Here is a 9,244-nt window from a genome sequence, read left to right on the forward strand (position 1 = left end):
TACTAGTTACTGTAGGCAATAAAGTGTTAATGTTACAGGGCATACTACTAGTTAATGTAGGCAATAAAGTGTTAATGTTACAGGACATAATACTAGTTACTGTAGGCAATAAAGTGTTAATGTTACAGTGCATACTACTAGTTACTGTAGGCAATAAAGTGTTAATGTTACAGGGCATACTACTAGTTAATGTAGGCAATAAAGTGTTAATGTTACAGGACATAATACTAGTTACTGTAGGCAATAAAGTGTTAATGTTACAGGGCATACTACTAGTTAATGTAGGCAATAAAGTGTTAATGTTACAGTGCATAATACTAGTTACTGTAGGCAATAAAGTGTTAATGTTACAGTGCATACTACTAGTTACTGTAGGCAATAAAGTGTTAATGTTACAGGGCATACTACTAGTTACTGTAGGCAATAAAGTGTTAATTTTACAGGGTATACTACTAGTTACTGTAGGCAATAAAGTGTTAATGTTACAGTGCATACTACTAGTTACTGTAGGCAATAAAGTGTTAATGTTACAGGGCATACTACTAGTTACTGTAGGCAATAAAGTGTTAATTTTACAGGGTATACTACTAGTTACTGTAGGCAATAAAGTGTTAATGTTACAGGGCATACTACTAGTTAATGTAGGCAATAAAGTGATAATTTTACAGTGCATACTACTAGTTACTGTAGGCAATAAAGTGATAATTTTACAGGGCATACTACTAGTTAATGTAGGCAATAAAGTGTTAATGTTACAGGGCATACTACTAGTTAATGTAGGCAATAAAGTGATAATTTTACAGTGCATACTACTAGTTACTGTAGGCAATAAAGTGATAATTTTACAGTGCATACTACTAGTTACTGTAGGCAATAAAGTGATAATTTTACAGTGCATACTACTAGTTACTGTAGGCAATAAAGTGATAATTTTACAGTGCATACTACTAGTTACTGTAGGCAATAAAGTGTTAATTTTACAGGGCATACTACTAGTTACTGTAGGGAATAAAGTGTTAATTTTACAGGGCATACTACTAGTTAAAACTGAAAATGAAGGCATGAAATGGTTAACTTCACAGGTTTTCATGCAGTCTGATTCCTTGCAACATTGTATAAACATTGTGTTACCAGTGACAGCACTGAGAATAAAATACTAAATTGTGCAGATGCTCCTAATAAAATACGCTAAAATAGGTGATTACCATGTTCCCTATGTAATAATATACTTTTACACAAATTGGTAAATAAGATACAAAGTTATGTTTTAGATTTTTTTAGGTTGGTGGATGTCACTAACGTGAATAATAGTGTAATACAAGATGTACCCGGCACTTGTATATACAACTATGGCTGCGTTCGGGCAGCGCTCAGAAGCTAGTGGGGGTGCTTCACTCCCAGCGATGACGTGGCGCTAGGTGACGTCACAAGCAAGGGAGCTTAGAAAAAACGTTCGCATGCGCAAAGGGATCTGCTGCACAATAATGGACTGCGCATGCGAACGTTTTTACTAAGCTCCCTTGTAGCTGTTACACAACACCAGTGTTATGCCGATAATGATTTCCCCAGTCTCTTCATAAACATCGGAACTCTGACCCACCTCCATTCAACTGCTCTCAGCTCAGCCCCTGTAGCTTATCCTGCACCGAATAGAGGTGGGTCAGAGTTGCGATGTTTGCCAAGAGACTGAGGAAATCATTCTCGGCATAACATCGTATGTCTGACAGCAGCATTTAGTACAGGGCAAACTGTACTAAATGCTGCTGTCAGATTTATCCGCCTCCTCTGCTGCTTATAAAAAACATGGCAGCCTCCACAGCAACATGTGTGTGGAGGCTGCCATGTTGCCAAGCGTCTGAGCTTGCTCTGAAAAGTACCAGCTTTTCCAGCACACTGGAAGCGCTGGGACTTACGTCATCAGAGCGCTAAAAAAACGCCAGGCATCTCACTTGCAAGTGTGAGAAAAACACTCCAAGCGAGTCCCAGTTCGCTTGGAGCGCTGCCCGAACGCGCCCATTGTCACAGTAGGTAGCGGCTATTCTGAATAAAAATACATATTAACACAGGTAATTATTTATAAAATAATATCTTCCTTTGTCTTATTTCTTTTTGTGCAGTGTTCATAGAGCTCATAAAGAACCATTTAATTTCTTACTGTATTCTTAAAGGGACAGTAAACACCTAATTACTAGACATTTCTGTTGCTATATTATTTATTTATAAAATATTTTACCAGGAAGGATACATTGAGATTTCTCTCGTTTTCAAGTGTGTCCTGGGTCCACAAAACATTGCATTGATACAATAAGGTACAATAAAATACAAAAACAATAATAATACACAATATATGCAAAATTTAACATAGAACAGGTAGGAAATATATAATCAACCATGACAGGAGCATTCTGTTTTGATATATGCAGACAGGGATCTCTTGAAGGATTCTAGGCTTGGGGAAGGTTTTAAAGTGTGAGGGAGGTCATTCCATAATTGGGGTGCTCTGTAGGAAAAGGAGGAATGAGCTGCTTTCTTTTTGTATGGGGGCAGACTAAATAATGTGCTGGTACTGGATCGGAGGTTATAGGAGGTATAGACTAACATCAAACAAGTCTAAACCTTTATTAAACAAATTATCATTTTGTTTGCTGTAATTGCTTTTAAAGGGGCACTCAGGTCAAAATTAAACTTTCATGATTCAGATAGAGTGACAGTTTTAAACAACCGTCCAATTTACTTCCATTAAAATGTGCACCATATTTTTATATTTACACTTTTTGAGTCAACAGCTCCTACTGAGCATGTGCAATAATTCACAGAATATACTTATATGCATTTGTGATTGGCTGATGGCTGTCACATGATACAGGAGGAGTGGAAATGACATAACTTCAAAATGTGTCAGAAGAAAATCTACTACTCATTTGAAGTTCAGACTAAATGCTATTGCATTGTCTTGTTATCATGCATTTGTTGATTGTGCACATCTACTGTATTTACTGGCCCTATTATAGCCAAACTCCACACTCTGCTTGGCTCATTTGAAGGAGCCAATATGGGCCTGCAGACTGCCTTTTTTTTAGTTGTGAGAATGAAAAAAAATGTTTTTTAGAGATAAAATACATGAAGAAGAGACAAAATAAATAATACAAGCTATATTGCGAAGGTGTTTTACTATGCATAACTAAACCTTTTATAATACAATTTCAAGGTATTTATTGTCCCTTTAAGCTACTAACTACTATGAGTGGCCAAACAACCTGGGTACTTTACTAGGAGCAAGACTACACAGAGCTGAAGGACAGGGCCAAACCATTGTCATATTTATTGAGTATAAACATAACTTTGTGAGAGTTTGAAAGTTGGCAACAAGTTGAGTTCCCTAACGGACAAAAGTTAAACAGGCTTTCTTTTTTTAGCTTAAAGGATTAGTCTAGTCAAATTTAAAAACAAATGTGGTTTGATCACAGTACAACTGCTGTGTTAACCAAAAATAACAGAGGTGCGCCAAATAACCAATCGCAAATAAAGATGTTAATATAGAGATACCAATTTCAATCTTAATATACTCAATATTATACCATAGATAAAGAATATATATTTGTCATATAATCAAATGTTTTCCAAAAAGGAAATAGGTAGACTTAAAAACATAGATAAAGTCCCTCTAGTAGGTATTCAAACCAATATAGGCATTGTAAATAAAAAGTTCATCAATCCGGTAATGAGCAGCTCTCTCCAAGTTGTATGCAATAGATAGAATATGTCCTGAAAGACAAAAAGAAAAAAGAGGTGCTCTTGGTGCAGCAAGTTCCAATATATGACAACCAAACGTTCGTGATCTAGATGATATACTCAGAAACAAGTGTGCACATGCAGTGCAATAGTAGGCGGACTGAGACTTCAGAGCCGTTCGGCTGACTCCTCAATGGCGACTCTGCCAAACGATGCTGACACGCCAGATAGTAGTAGCAGTGATCCGGTTCACTGTGACGCCTCCGTAAGAAGCTGCAGTGATCAGCTAAGATGGAAATCCACAAACTGCTATGGATAGTCACAAATCCACAGGAGCAAGGAAGAGTAGTATAAAGTTCTGTTTATTAAAAACACTTAAAAGTTGCTTTGCAACGCGTTTCTCGGCTAACAATGCCGTTTCATCAGGCTATACAATTTGTTACACTCTACCTTGCTACCTTTTAACTATACATTCAACCAATCTGCAGTCCGTGTTGCGAACAACGCCCAAATCACTACAGATGAATCAGAGGCTCTGCATGCCGCACACCACTCGAAATAGTATCTCTACTCTTTATAAAATTCTTAAAACTTGTGCAGTGTGTGGAGGACAAAGTCTTTAGTTTAGACTGAAGTGATGTTTTTTAATGTATAGCAATGTAATTATCAAATACATATGCGAACCTTGTAGATAAATATTCAACAAGCTAAAATATTTATTCAGTCAACCCGACTCACTGCGGACAATTCAGAGCTAGCAATACGCCCAAAACACTATAGACGAATCAGAGGCTCTTCAGACCACACACCCCTCGAGAGGGAATCTATGATCTTTAACAAAATCTTAAAGCTTATACCGTGTGCGGAGAACAAGGTCCTCTGATTAGACTGTAGTGAGAATAATCTTCTTAGCAGAGAAAAATGCCACTTAAACATATGCATATGCAACAAGCTAAATTCATGGTCTTTAAACCCATCTTACTCGAGATAATTCTGAGCGGTTTATCCTATATAATGTATTGAGAATTAATTAAATAAATAAGATATATCAATGAACTTATTGTTATAATATTAATAATGATGTGTAATACAATTTCTAATCATGTGCAAAAGCTAAAATTGGTGCCGAGTGATGTTGATACTAAAATCTAAATATATATGTGTAAGTGTCCCCTATGTGAATGGAGTAATGTGAATAACTCTGAGATAGTAATAATATCAAGTGTATAAAGAGTTAATTTAATAAATAAGATATGTCGAAAAACTTATTCTTTGCCTTTCTTCACCATAGGAACAATCTGGATGTTGTGCCTTAACATTCTATCTTCAGGTGACCAAGGATTTCAGACAATCTTCTTCCTTGTTTGTGTTTTATGCCGGTAAACGCAAGGGCCAGAAGGCTACTGCGACTTCCCTATCTTTTTCGCTGAGAAGTATCATCCGTTTGGCCTATGAGAAGCCCAGTCATCAACCTCCTGAGAAAATTACAGCTCATTCCACTAGGGCAGTATCTTCTTCCTGGGCTTTTAGAAACAAAGCTTCTGTGGATCAGATTTGTAAAGCGGCTGCCTGGTCCTCTTTACATACTTTTGCCAAATTCTATAAGTTCAATTTTTTTTCCTTCAGCTGAGGCTGCTTTTGGGAGAAAGGTGTTGCAAGCGGTGGTGCCATTAGATTAGGGTCTGCCTATTCATTTTGGCCACCCGTTTTTCATTCTGTGTCCTCTAGCTTGGGTATTGGTTCCCAACAGTAATGAATGAAGTCGTGGACTCTTCCTGTCTTTGGAAAGAAAACAAAATTTATGCTTACCAAATAAATTCCTTTCCTTCCTGGCAGGGAGAGTCCACAACCCCGCCCGAAGTAATGGCAGAATCCCTTTCTTATCTTCTGGCACCTATCACCTAATGTTACGCCTGCTTTTCCTTGTTCCCTCGGCCGAATGACTGGAGGGATGGGGGAAGTGGGTGGGATATTTATAGCCTTTGGCTGGGGTGTCTTTGCCTTCTCCTGGTGGCCAGGTGTTGATATTCCCAACAGTAATGAATGAAGTCGTGGACTTTCCCTGCCAAGAAAGAAAGGAATTTATCTGGTAAGCATAAATTTTGTTTCTTCTTTTTTTTTCTTTAGAAGTACAATTAAGTTTTTTTTTGGAAGTGTAATCTTTTTTGGAAGTACACTGTTCTTTATTGGAAATACAATACAATTTTGTTTTGAAATTACACTTCAAGCAAGTGTCAAAACTCTCAAAAATAAATGCTATGGGGGGACTACTGGGCAGCAATCATGTCTTGACGTGACTCTAAGAGCTGTGTGTGTGTTTAATATCCAATGAAGTAGAGGACATCTGTGTAAAGCTTTAGACCTGTATTAACTTTAGGACAATGCCCTACAAAAGGTCCTATAAGATAGGGGGCGCCCTAAAATGAATTTGTGTATCTATATAGTGAAAATATTAATATTAAACAAAATACAGGCTATCAAATCAATAAGTGATAAACATTAATACAATTAGTGCAACAAAATTAAGATAAATAAAAACAATTCAAAAAAGTCTCTGAGGAGTAGATAGAAGATATCAAGGCAGCAATCTGTAGAGAACCCGGCCAGGATCCTAAGAAGATGATCTATAAAACATAAGAGAGACAGATGCGCCACATGGCCCAATATTGTTTGTTCAGCAGAGTAGATGTGATTTAATGATGCCAATGCAAACTCACAATTTAGGAAGCACTCCAGTTAGTGCAACAGAAGCAGTCTGGGATCAATCACAGTCACCCAGCAGACCGACCTCTTGGATAGAGTGGTATATTCTATGATAAAAAGATAAGGAGACACAGAGGAGCCTATATGGCCTAGTACAGTTTGGAACCAGAAGATAATGTTGTGTATACTTGAAAATATACTCACATTTAGTAAAGCATCTCCATTGATGCTAATCAGGCAGGAAGGGATCAATACAGTCACCCAACAGACTATGACAAGGTTCTCACAGGAGTCAGTCAGCAAAAATCCAAGGGACCAGAGTTGGTCCAAATAATACACAATAGCAAGTGTTTGTAAAAAAGGATAATACTTTACTTTGTAAAAGAATAAAAACAAGCGACGCGTTTCTCAGCAACAAGTTGTTTCATCAGGCTTATAAAATGTAACTAAAACACTTGCTATTTATAACCCACATTTGTATCAACTTAATTGAACACACATGTTTAGGGGAGTGGCAGAAGGCAACTCCCTATGGATACATCCTATCAGCATTCACTGTGTTGAATGACATGTACAATACAACAAAACATCAAAACATAACAGTCTAATATATTATTATTCACGATGATCATGAATATTTTTCACCATTATTATCTCCTATGGGTATATCAGACATACACAGTTAAAATCCTGTTGGGCACCACCAAACATTGTAGCAGTTTTATATAGTTGGTTACGTTAAGTGCATAGTATTATTTTTATAAGTTCTCTCTACTAAGCAATATAAACTGAAAATGTACGTATTTGCAAGTTAAGCATATTTATTAAACTTACAAGGGGTGCATACTTTATGTCAAAGAACGGATCAGTCTGCTGTGTATTTTCATTTCCTTCGGCGTTCTCTAGTTGTAATTGCGCATGCGTGTAAACTCATCTGTCAATCACTATGTGACAAATGCGCATGCGTATAATATAATCAGTGAATATTCATATTACGTATGTCCAGTTTAATAGAAACAAATTGTAATCCAATTAAGTAATAGATGTCCTACTACACTATGAACTATATAAAGTGCCCGGCTTTGCCAATTCGGTCCTTTATAAGTTATAATATAACGCAGATTAGCAGGTCCGCTTGTATGCTGTGAGAATGTAACCCCTGTTCGCTACCTATCAGAGACTATTTTCTACTGCGGGCGGTGTAATGATATGTGTCAAACTGTTCAGCTCAATGTAGCAGATAGATCAAAAATCCCCTACCTAAAAAAATATAAGACTGAAAATAGACATATGTAAGCTGTTTGTCTCGCCTACTCGTCATAGGAGGTGTGCCAATCAGTAACTACTATGATTCTAAGAATCCGGATCACATGACTAACTCCGGACACCAGCCAATCAATTGGGGTTATTCCAGCCTATCATCTTAGTACAAAACAAAGGTGTGTCAGTGAGATATCGTAACCCATTAGTAGAAAATATTAAAGTTTTTCAAATATATGGGTATTAAAGGAGATATAAACATTTGGACAATCCCTGATTGCATAACTAAAGATAGTAGATAGATATAAAATATATGTTAATGACCATCAACCCAATAATAATAGTAATTGTAGATAACGTTTCTTGATATCAGAATACAATATCCACCTAAATATAGTGTATTAAGTTAATATGATTTAGCTGTCAAGTGAGCATTAATGATGGGTATGGAAATAATGTGGTGTATAAATAAGGATGTATATAGAAGATATCTAGTGTTATATAAAGAATGGTAGTGGCGTGTATGAACTATAATAATATTCTAAGTGCCATATCTGTGTGAGTGCAAATGTGTAAATACTAACATAATATATATTGAGTAATAAATTTAGTTGGCAACATCCTTATATATTTTATAATACAAGAATGTTAAATACATATATAAATCAGGATTGTTCATGATAGAGTATGGGGACTAAAATTAAAAATTGATATATCGGCCAAACCTGACCTAGTGTATACAAATGCCCATGTGTCAGTGTATATATATGATGGAGGTGTAACAATTTAGGTATCAAATATATGTTGTGTAATATAAACTCTATTTTCTAAAAGATAATATATATAAATCTGACAGCTAGAATAATAAGCCAATATTATAAGTCAGGAGATCAGTCCTTTTCCACAGTGTAATGGCTCTTGGGATGTTTATTAAGGAGTTTCGTGAGCCTGTATGGACTATTAGGCTCAAACAATCAGATATTGAAAGCGGCTAAATCCACACATTCATTAAGACCATCTGGTACCAACGTGTGTAATTTGTGTATCCAGTAGGTCTCTCTGCGACGCAGACTAAGAAGAGGATTGTGACTGTTTCGAGAAATTTGCTCAATGGGTATTTCTGATAATGTTTTTGGACTTCCTTTGTGTGCAAAGGCACAGTGTCTCGAGAGGCTGTGTTTCAAGTATTTTCTCTTAATGTTGTAAGTGTGTTCACTCCAACGTTTCTTGATGGCGCGGCTCGTGCGCCCTACATATTGAGCCCCACACAGGCAACTCACCAGGTAAATTACATAAGTCGATTCACAAGATAACCTCTTGCTAATTTTGAATTGTTCTCCTGTTTGGTGGGAGGAGAATATATTGGTACCACTTTTGACGACTCTGCACATATTGCATTTACGCTTCATACATTTATATACTCCATTTTGAGGAATAAAGTTACCCAAAAAGGTCCTTTTTTGGCCTAACTGATGGTTAGAACAGACAGCCTTATCCCTTACTATCTTGCTAGGGGCTAATTTGTTTTTGAGGGTAGGCGCTATTCTAT

This window comes from Bombina bombina, chromosome 6 (genome assembly GCF_027579735.1).
Source record: "Bombina bombina isolate aBomBom1 chromosome 6, aBomBom1.pri, whole genome shotgun sequence".
Lineage (NCBI taxonomy): Eukaryota > Metazoa > Chordata > Amphibia > Anura > Bombinatoridae > Bombina > Bombina bombina.